The sequence below is a fragment of the Camelina sativa genome, chromosome 17 (genome assembly GCF_000633955.1).
Source record: "Camelina sativa cultivar DH55 chromosome 17, Cs, whole genome shotgun sequence".
Taxonomy (NCBI): Eukaryota; Viridiplantae; Streptophyta; class Magnoliopsida; order Brassicales; family Brassicaceae; genus Camelina; species Camelina sativa.
Genome location: NC_025701.1, coordinates 24,789,291 through 24,801,241, shown reverse-complemented (window position 1 = coordinate 24,801,241; position 11,951 = coordinate 24,789,291). Strand labels below are relative to the sequence as shown.

Genomic DNA, 11,951 nt, shown 5'->3' with positions numbered 1-11,951 from the left:
GGATCCTACGTTTAATGGGTCGGGGTTTTTTTATTTTAAATTTTTGGACACATTTACCGTGCTCAATTAATCGATTCATTGTCCTTTTATATGTATTCAGTGGCAATTGCTGTAAATACAGTGAGGATTTCGGACATTTTAAAAAACGTACTCCTCTTTTAATTATAATTATAAGAAGATGAAAACGCATCCTATAAAAATTATCAAGTTCAAACTCTTATAATTAAAAAGTTGAAAATAAATTTAAATGTTATAGATTTTACTAACATCTCTATGTTGTTTGCGGCCAATTTTTTTGATTAAAATTATTTGATTTAATTAATGAATCTCAAACTTTTTTTTTATCATGTTGTAGAATTTTAGTTCCATTGATTTAAATATATAACTTTTTTTTATTTATCATGGTGTAGAGCTATAGTTCCACTTAAGAATATGATTTTCTCATGAAATATATATGGTTTATATAACACTTTTTTTAACGACTTACATATCACTTTTTGTAGAATTTGGCATTGAATCATAAAAAATATGATCATTATTATTATTTTTAACATTGATTACTATGTTTTAGATTTTTCAAGATATTCGTTTTATAATTTTACATTAAGTGTGACCCTTACAAAGTGAATTAAAATTTTAAGGATGACTGCAACGCACTAGGCCTACAACGCACAAACCACATGGCTTCAACGCGTCCTATACCTCTACACCCGAAAACTCGAAAACCCGAAATACCCGAACCGAACCCGAACGGGTACCCGAATGCCCAGGCCTACAATGCACAAACCACATGGCTTCAATTATCCGAATAACTTGATGTCTCTTAAAGGCTTTTCAAACAGATGATTTTTCACATGTTCTGCGAAATCGACAATAAGGGAACAAACAAAATTGTCTATGAAAAGAAACAGCAATAGAGATTAGCATAAAGCCAATTTCCACAAGTTGGTAGCTTCTTGCCCAGATTAAACGATTTGCCTAAGAAATGCAACAGTAGATAAAGTGTTGTTGTTCTTTCGTTAGGTAAAAAGTGGGTATATGTCATACTAGTGTCGTCCTTTGGTTCGGTATAGATCCCCTCGCAAGACTAACTTAATCATGTGATTAGGCTGGTCCAAGATTTCAGATATCCAAATAATACATTGAATTCAGAAAATTCCACTATGAGACAAACAGTTTTCCCCCAAGCTCAAAACTCAATTTGCTATTTGCTACTATTATATAGATTATATAACATTATCAAACCTAGATTATATAATCTATATAATAGTAGCAAATAACAACGACCCGAAACAATGACCGAAACCGTAAATTTCCATATCCTCATCACCGTCACTACACTATCCATCTCAATTTTAACTAGCTTCGCCGTTGATGAAGCTTTCCCTTCAATTCTCAGTACCTTTGGCGTCGCAACAAAACACTCGGACGATCTTAAACCAATCCGTTGTGAAGTTTATGGCGGAGAAAGGAAAATATTCGATATCAGCCACCGGTACACCCCGGAGATGCCTGTTTGGGAGTCTTCAAAAGGATTAGGAAAGTTTCTGAGACTTGGCGTGAGTATGAAGAATGGATCAGAAGCTAATATCTCGGAGATGAGGCTATCTGTTCACTCTGGAACTCATGTTGATGCTCCAGGCCATTTCCATGATCATTATTATGATTCTGGTTTTGATGCTGAATCACTTAATCTTCAAACCCTTAACGGTAAAGTTTCTCTTAATTGTTTTTTTTTTTTTTTTTTGTAGTGATAATTTTATTATTTTTGTTTTTGAACTTATTCTATAGGTCCTGCTTTGTTGGTTGATGTTCCAAGAGATAAAAACATTACTGGTGAGTTGAGATTAGGCATTTTTTACTTAAAAAAAATATATAGAGAATTTGTATAAAATCTTTGTCTTATGTTTCTGTTTGTGTCATCATAGCTGAAGTAATGGAATCACTTAATATTCCAAAGGGAGTTCGTCGTGTGCTATTCAAAACATTGAATACTGATAGGTGAGTCTCAAAATACGAACATAGTGTTAGTGTGTACAAGTTACCAAAATCTTGAACTTATTGCATAAGACTTTTATAATTAAGAGAACAAAGGCTTACTCTATATCAGGCGGCTTATGTTTAAGAAAGAATTTGATTCAAGCTTTGTTGGGTTCTTGACTGATGGGGTGAAATGGTTGATTGAGAATACAGATATCAAACTTGTTGGTGAGCGATGGATTTTTTTTCGGTTTTGTTAGCTTTTTACGCCGTTAAGTATCTCTTCTTGTATAATTTTTTCTGAAAAGGGTTATTATTCGTTGTGAAATCCAGGGCTTGACTATCTTTCATTTGCTGCTTATGATGAAGCACCTGCGGCGCACAAGGTTATACTTGAACAACGGGTGGGTATATTTTTTTGCACTATTAGAATATCAAGTACGTAAACATTGCTTTTACTTTTTTGAAATTGTCTTTGCATTGCCAATTTTGAAGGAAACCATCTTTGGATTTGTGGAAATATATCAAACCCCCAGCTTTTGTTTTTTTTTGTTTTCTCTTGTTGATGTGTCGATCCCAAGATTTCACATAGCAAGAAAGTGAGGGATATTTTTGTTAGTTAAGTAGGCATAAAGTGAGACGAGGGATGAATGTGAATGAAATACATCTTTGATATGATTTCAGGATATAATCCCTGTGGAATCGTTGAGGTAGGCATGTACTCGCTTCATTGCTTACCGTTGAGGTTGGTTGGAGCGGAAGGAGCACCAACGAGATGCATTCTCATCAAGTGATTCAGTTCATATTCTTCTCTATAAGATGTTGCGTATACGAAATTAAAACAATAAATAAACAATAGGCTTCTTTCTTCCATGATATTAATCGGTATTGAGTCAAATCTTCTCCAGTCATCATCTGGTACGTTTTGATAATTTCCAAATCAGAAACATGAGATGAATATAAATGTTTTAATTGTTGATTGACCTCATTTGGTTGGTGAAGTAGAAGAGTTTTGTTTCATGTTGGCTGCTATTGGATTCACATAGATTTGGGGATAAACTAAGGATTCTGGTATCGTGTTTAATTTGATACAAAGGATTTGGTAGAGAGAAGTGTCGATCGTGTATACCATCCACTGTTTTATTTGGTGCTCTTCTATGGATTAAGCTTAACAATATTTATTAATCCAAGCACAACTCCTTTTAAGTATCAAAATCAAACACAAATACAGATCTAATCAGAAACACACTAACGCCTAACGAAATTGTATATACAATAATCATTTTTGACTCAACGTTACCTTCTAAATGAGAAAAGAGAACAAAGAGTAACCTTCTTAATGAAATACTAACGTTATTGTTCAGACATTTCTCTTCATTTTCTTGCTTCCAAAACTATTCCTCTTTTAACTCCCAAAAAGTAACACCGTGTAAAACCAAGAAAGCATCAATTGTCTCACACTCTCACGTTTTATATGTGCGCCAATGAGCATACTCTAGATTTACGTCGGAGACTCTCTCACCCGTCTCCTTCTGATATAGTAAGATCTGTTGAGCTACGGTTAATTACTCTTGACAGTGTTCTTACTAGAATTAATCTCTTTGAAGGCTATTTTTGTAATGTCCATATTGATCACTTTTTGTTGGTCTGATACAGGAAAGTCTCGAGACAAGAAAATTTAAAGAAGCGAGAACAAAAGAAACTGGATGAAGTAAGGTGTTGATTGGTTCTCCTACCACCCTCAAACACTGCGTTGCAGTCGATTGTGATTGAGATTTTTTTTTTTATTTTAAAACATAATAAAAAACAATGAAAATATTGTTTCTTATATCTTCTACTAGTAGTCATTCCGTGCTACGCACGGATTTAGTTTACATTGTTTTTGGATATTTGTTTGTTATTTTTTTTTTTATCGTCAACATCTTTTTTTATTTCAAAAACATCATATCTTATTAAGCCGGTTCAAATAGGATAGTCTCGTGAGCTACCCATTCCGGAACCTACGGACTTATATAGGAAAAGAAAAATCCTCGTATTCGAGCCGCTTTTGCAAGATGGTCGACATGGACATTGTTCAATCTAGGTATACATCCAATAGAAAACCTCCTTTGATAAGATTGAAAAGAATCTAATTCCGAAGCAAACGCTGGGCAGTCTTTTAACTCATCTATGACACTTAAAATCTCTTGACAATCTATCTCAAAATGAACCATATCATATACCAGAGAGAGAGAGAGAGCACTTTCCATACCCCAACATAAAGCCTCTAGTTCTACATGGTGATAACAAATAGGGCATTGCTCTTAGGCCCTTGATAGGCCGCTCTAAGCCAGACAAAAGAAAGCCAATACATGTAGTTGTGTCGTTCTTTTTGTAATTTTGGAGAATGTTAGTTAAGACAATATTAATTAAATAAAAATATTATGTAAGATTTGAGATATGAGGGTTAGTAAAATGTGTATCTTTCTATTTATAAGAGAAATTGTAGTTAAGAGCATATGGAAAATTTATTATTTATTTAGATAATAAATGCACTAATCATTATATCAATTAGGTAAATGTAATTTATACTTTCTCCGGTTTTTTACCTGTCATTTAAGGTTTTCTCACACAAATTAAAAAAAAAACTATTAAATCGTCTGTTTTATCTTTTATTAATATATTTTATAAATATTTCATTGATCAAAATTTTAAAACAGCAGGATAAAAACTGGAATATTCACCAAACATTTTCATTGAAAACCTAAAACGACAANGTCAAAATTTTAAAACAGCAGGAAAAAAACTGGAATATTCACCAAACATTTTCATTGAAAACCTTAAACGACAACTAAATTAAAACAGAGGGAGTATTTCATTGTTATAGGAGTCACATAAACTTTGTGAGAGTTATAGATATGCAATCATTACATATTAATATATTTTCATATAAATATGTAATATTTCTAAATACTATTATTAGTCATTCATTGCATTACTATAAATATTATGAAAGTTACAAAAATGAGAGTTAATTAGTACAACATATGGGATTGATGAGACAGAATAGAGAAGTTAATAAAAAATGTGTCAGGTTTATAAATATACATTATTATGAATTAATAACTAAAATATCTATTGTTTTAAATATATATTCAAGAGTTATATGTTATAAATATAGATCTATGAACAGGCATCTTAGCTAATCAAATCATGAATTTTAATACATATTCACTTCTCTCTTTAAACAGAAATATATACAGTTATCTCTTTATCAAAAAAAAATATTCAATTCTCATTTAGTTATTTAGATATTATATATTAAAATATACTTTAGTTTATTAAATGGATTGAAAATAAATAAAATAATGTAATATCAAGATCATGTGAATTATTTATATTAAAGCGTGAAAATAAAACAGCCAGTTATTACTCGACATTATCCTATACAACCCAAATATATATATATTATAATCTTATATCCTTAAACTATTTAATCATCAAATTATTTGTTAAGCAAAAATTTTATTATGTAAATTCAATTAAATGAATTTGTTACACTAAAAATTTAAAGAAACAAAATGACACTTGTGAAAGAAGAGAGCATTAAATGACAATCNTATCGTCAACATCTTTTTTTATTTCAAAAACATCATATCTTATTAAGCCGGTTCAAATAGGATAGTCTCGTGAGCTACCCATTCCGGAACCTACGGACTTATATAGGAAAAGAAAAATCCTCGTATTCGAGCCGCTTTTGCAAGATGGTCGACATGGACATTGTTCAATCTAGGTATACATCCAATAGAAAACCTCCTTTGATAAGATTGAAAAGAATCTAATTCCGAAGCAAATGCTGGGCAGTCTTTTAACTCATCTATGACACTTAAAATCTCTTGACAATCTGTCTCAAAATGAACCATATCATATACCAGAGAGAGAGAGAGAGCACTTTCCATACCCCAACATAAAGCCTCTAGTTCTACATGGTGATAACAAATAGGGCATTGCTCTTAGGCCCTTGATAGGCCGCTCTAAGCCAGACAAAAGAAAGCCAATACATGTAGTTGTGTCGTTCTTTTTGTAATTTTGGAGAATGTTAGTTAAGACAATATTAATTAAATAAAAATATTATGTAAGATTTGAGATATGAGGGTTAGTAAAATGTGTATCTTTCTATTTATAAGAGAAATTGTAGTTAAGAGCATATGGAAAATTTATTATTTATTTAGATAATAAATGCACTAATCATTATATCAATTAGGTAAATGTAATTTATACTTTCTCCGGTTTTTTACCTGTCATTTAAGGTTTTCTCACACAAATTAAAAAAAAAACTATTAAATCGTCTGTTTTATCTTTTATTAATATATTTTATAAATATTTCATTGGTCAAAATTTTAAAACAGCAGGAAAAAAACTGGAATATTCACCAAACATTTTCATTGAAAACCTTAAACGACAACTAAATTAAAACAGAGGGAGTATTTCATTGTTATAGGAGTCACATAAACTTTGTGAGAGTTATAGATATGCAATCATTACATATTAATATATTTTCATATAAATATGTAATATTTCTAAATACTATTATTAGTCATTCATTGCATTACTATAAATATTATGAAAGTTACAAAAATGAGAGTTAATTAGTACAACATATGGGATTGATGAGACAGAATAGAGAAGTTAATAAAAAATGTGTCAGGTTTATAAATATACATTATTATGAATTAATAACTAAAATATCTATTGTTTTAAATATATATTCAAGAGTTATATGTTATAAATATAGATCTATGAACAGGCATCTTAGCTAATCAAATCATGAATTTTAATACATATTCACTTCTCTCTTTAAACAGAAATATATACAGTTATCTCTTTATCAAAAAAAAATATTCAATTCTCATTTAGTTATTTAGATATTATATATTAAAATATACTTTAGTTTATTAAATGGATTGAAAATAAATAAAATAATGTAATATCAAGATCATGTGAATTATTTATATTAAAGCGTGAAAATAAAACAGCCAGTTATTACTCGACATTATCCTATACAACCCAAATATATATATATTATAATCTTATATCCTTAAACTATTTAATCATCAAATTATTTGTTAAGCAAAAATTTTATTATGTAAATTCAATTAAATGAATTTGTTACACTAAAAATTTAAAGAAACAAAATGACACTTGTGAAAGAAGAGAGCATTAAATGACAATCTTTTGGAGCTTTCCAAAAGAAAACTTTACTTTATTATTAGATGATATAATATAGTTAAGTTTCTTTTAACTCTTACTCTAAGAATCTGACGCCCAACATCATTATATATTAAATTAAAATCAAATACACATAAAATTATTTATTTTCTTTTATAAATATTTTAAAATGATTGCATAAATCATCGAAAGATGAACAATAGTAAAAATAATTTACATTTTTGGAAAAAATATTCAATACTTAGTAAAATAATATTTCTTCTAAAGTTAGGAACTTCCCGAAAAGGGATGATCCGAACAACGATACTATTGTTACCGGTGTTTTGTTGTTCGTTGGAGATTGAATCGAGGATAGAATAGAAAGTAAGAGAGGTGTATTGAAACCATGATTTTGGAAGATTTTATTGGATTTAGAAAATTTGGAATTCTGATAGATTTTAGGGAAGTTGATATGATTTATGGTGAAATTATTTCAAATCCCATCAAAAACCATGAGATTTGGATTTCTGTATTTTTAACTAAATAAATCCCCTCCAATCCTCCAGAATTCCTAAAACTTATTAAAATCCAAATCCATAAACTGTTTTGAATAACAGTGGATTTTAAAGTAGATTTATAAATCATCAGTTCAATAACAGTGGATTTTAATGGACTTTTTAAAATCAATAATTGAATAACATAGAATTTGTAAATTTTACACAAATCACTTAAAATATCAAGTTGAATATACTCCCCTAAATGTTTTAGTTTTCACAATAGTCTGAAAGAGGATATGTTTGTAACTTTGTATGGTAATAGGTTGTTTTTAGAAAACTAAACTTTATAGAATGTTTGAGCCTTTAAGAAGGAGAAGGGATTGAAATCAAATATTAATGATCATAAATTTGCAAGTGTTTCAAAATAATAAGTTAAAAATAAGAAGTAATATAAAGAAAAATAAAATTGAGAAGAATAGTGGGTATAAGGTAATGCATAAAATGACGGTATTATTTCAAATCAAAACATAACTGATTATGTTCATAATTTATTCTGAAATTCCTAATATGAAAACTTATAAATTTTATATAATTCAAAAATACCATGACGTTTGAAACAATAAGTGTGAATCAAATATAATAATTATAGAATTAGATCAAAACCATCTAACATTCTTACGTAATTTTCCAGAAAGTATGCTCAAAATTTTATATGTACAATTTTTTTTAAAAAAAAAACTAAGTTTCTTAAATAATACATACCCACCATCTTACTTAAATTTGATTCCGTTTGTGCCCGTGAAAATTATATAAGATTCAAACACAAAAATTAAACCCAAGAATTCAAACCTATAAATTTAATTTAATGTTGGTATAGTTCCGAGATAAAATCAACCACAGACTAATATAAGATAGCTTTAGATTCTTGGGGGCTGCATATGTTTCTGAAAGGAAGGAAGAAAATGTAGATGGTTTTTTTTTTTGGGTTTTATGGGCATGTGTAGTTAGTTAGGTTTAAAGTATAGTTAATTAGATCCAGTAAAAAAATACATGTGTCAGAAATATAGTAAGCCAAGTGTCATCTCTTTAGCAAAAGTTGAGAGAAATATAGTAAGCCAAGTGTCATCTCTTTAGCAAAAGTTGAGAAAAACCTAATCATATTATATAAGATATATATTCAAGTAATTCTATTGTTTTTATCACATTCTCAAACTCTAATCAACTTTTTGTAATCCTATTCTCTCAAACTTTCAAATTATGGCTTCTATCCAAATTGATGAAAATTAAGAAAAATCAAGAAGGAAACATAAATATCATATCTCTTTATTCATTCATTATAGGCCATGTGTAACTCTTTTAAACAAAATTCATGGCATCAATCTTCTCCATTAATTATATGTATTGTCACATTATTTACTGTAATTTTAGGTGGTGAACCAAATGCATACAGTAATAAGTATTTCACTATGAAATTTATTTGTTTTTTGAATAATTATTTTAGTACTTTGTTTATAATCAATTTGAATTATTAATCAAGTTTAATGAAGTTTTTGGTGTTTTTAAACATTTGTATAATTATATATTACGTTTATTTTTGACATTAATGTTTTAATTGCTATTGCACTGGCTAGTCAACCGTAAAACTTCCGCAAATGCATCTATTTTAGAACGTTAAACTAATCGTTCAAAACGCTTAATAACGTTTGAAATCATAACCGTCCACTTCTGCAATCTCCTGCAGCTGTAACCGTAAATGCTGCGTTTGTACCAGTCAGACTCTTGGGGGTGTATTGAATTTCATATTTTAGGAGATTTGATGGGATTTTAAGATTTCATAATTTTGAGAGATTTGAGTGTAATTTTGGGAGATTTTACTTGATATTTTGGCAGAATTTTGAGATTTGGGTTTTGGGACTTTGTGAGATTTGATTATTGAATTTTAGGTGATTTTAGAATATAGAAAGGAAAGAAAAGAAGAGTATAGATTTGGGTGATCGGAGTACATGATGCAATACATGATGATCGGAGTACATGATTATCTTTTGAATTTTTTAGGTGAAACGGGTTGCAGAGCTCGGAGCTGGCCACTATGAATCATCTCTTGATTCGCATCACAAACTTCCGCAGTGGTCTCAAACGCCATTTTTTTTGTTCTCACCTGGATTACGGATTATGATCAAAACAAGTAATTTGGAGATACAAATCGAAATTAATCTGGGTAAAGTGATGATATATTCACGGTCAATCAATCAAAACCCACAAGGAAAATTACAAACTTTTATCCAAAATCCATCTGGATAAACTAAAACTCATTTCATTCACCTGAAATAGAAGAAACTCGGATGAAGAAGAGAAGACTCTGTGGGCACAAGTCTCAGAGAAACGAAGTTGATGATCCTTTATTTAAAGGAGGGCAATAAAACTCAAGCAGCACCTTAACGAACCCATGATATTCTAATGTTTTTTTGGATCATAAAGCTCATAATTTTTTCCTCTACTCATTCCCCTTTATTTTTAATTCATGGATTAGTTTACTATGAAGCATTTGCTATCATGGGTTCTCGTACAAATCTGATCAGAGAGAGGCCTAAGCATTTGCTATCATGAATTCGTATAAAGACATGTTTTTTTAAACACCAATTTGATTTGATTCACGTTTGATGAATTTGATATTATACCATCAAATTAACAACAATTTGATTTGATTCCTGCAGAAGATGAATTGGATTACACATCAACAAATTATTTTAGGATTTTCTAGAGTAAAGAGAAAAAGAGAGAAAGAGAGAGAGAGTTCGCAAAAAAAAAATTGTTAGTGTCGAAGAAGTCTTTTTTTATAGATCGAAGAAGTCTTTTAAAACAAATATTTTAAAGTTTCACGTGTGATTTTCAAAGACATATTTTTTTTTTTTTTTGTCAAATACTTGATTTCATTCATTTCTAAACAAAATACAAGGAAGAGGATTCAAATATCCAAAGTTTAAACCATACCACAACAGAGGCATTCCCCAATGCCAAACAATGAAAGATAAAATAGATTAACAAGGAGTCCAAGAGAGCTTTGAAGCAAAAGCTAGATAGTAGGTTGCCACATGTGAGATCAAGGTTTGTTGAGAGGTCTTCCATGAGTAGCTCAATGGTAGACAAGTTGGTCACAGTCAAGCTAAGACTTAATGACATTGAAAAGGTGTTCTTAGCGAACGGCTGGGAGACTATGGTTTTGTAGTCAGGACAATATTGCTTTACCAAACAAAGCATGAGGATTGGATCATATCAATAATTCGCACTAAACGTTAGTTGGTCTGGGATCCGAGTGGTAGGGGTGGGACGAGCAAGATGCTTTGAATCATCAGGTGTCCAGCTTAAGTGATAATCGTCAATGAGCAAATCAAAGCCAAATTTATCACTAGAGCTTGAACAGATCGAGAAGCATAACCTAGGGAACCATATTGATTCATTCTCAAACCGCAAGCCCCTAAAAACATCTAGAGCCAGGTTCTGTATAGGATGTATGAATAGCCAAAGCAGAGCTGGTGTTACCTTTCGCCGATGGAGTCTTCGACCATCAGTTATCGGGAAACATATCAGGTCAAGGCAATGGCGATTCATAGGCAGTGAGGAGTTGGGCTGTGAGACGCTATTGAAGCCTATTTGATAAGAGTTGAAGGCCTCAGGGCTTTTTTGGCTTAATAGGCTTAAGCTGAAGACTAGGTCCACTAGGGAAAACCCTAGTTTCAGCAGGAGGAACCGCGCAGGATGTCCAGGAAGGTCGCCGTCCGAGAGCTGTCGCGAGATCTGCGGTGCAGGAGACTTCTCCGGTGAGTGAGAGAGCAGCGGTATCATGCGGTATCTGTGGTAAAGATCGCCATTGGTAGTTAGGTCCACTGGGGAAAATCCTAACTTTGAAACCGATTGCCAAGATGAAACAGAGATGTGGCGGCTTCCCGAGACTAATGGAGGGGTTTGTGCTGCAAAGCGCAACTCCGGTGATTGAAGGATTGGCGGGGACAGCTGTGACCTTGGTTTGGATCGGCGATGGAACCTAGGTCCACTGGGGAAAATCCTAGTTCCGCTTGAAAGAGCCACGGTGAGGAAAGAGTATGGTTTGTGTCCGAGCTTTGTGAAGAGGTTCTCTCCGGTGAGTAGCAGATCGGCGGACACAGACGGTTTTCGCTGGTGTAATTTGAGATAGGTTTTATTAGGGGTTGGAAAGGGTTAAAAAAGATAACAAGTTGGGGAAAAAACTTAAAAAGAGCTACACTAGAGAAAGCAGAGAAGAATTGAGCG

General features: G+C 31.4%; 1 pseudogene; it reads left to right on the top strand.

Moving 5' to 3' along the window:
- On the top strand, positions 1,188-2,968 carry LOC104757954 (annotated as a pseudogene).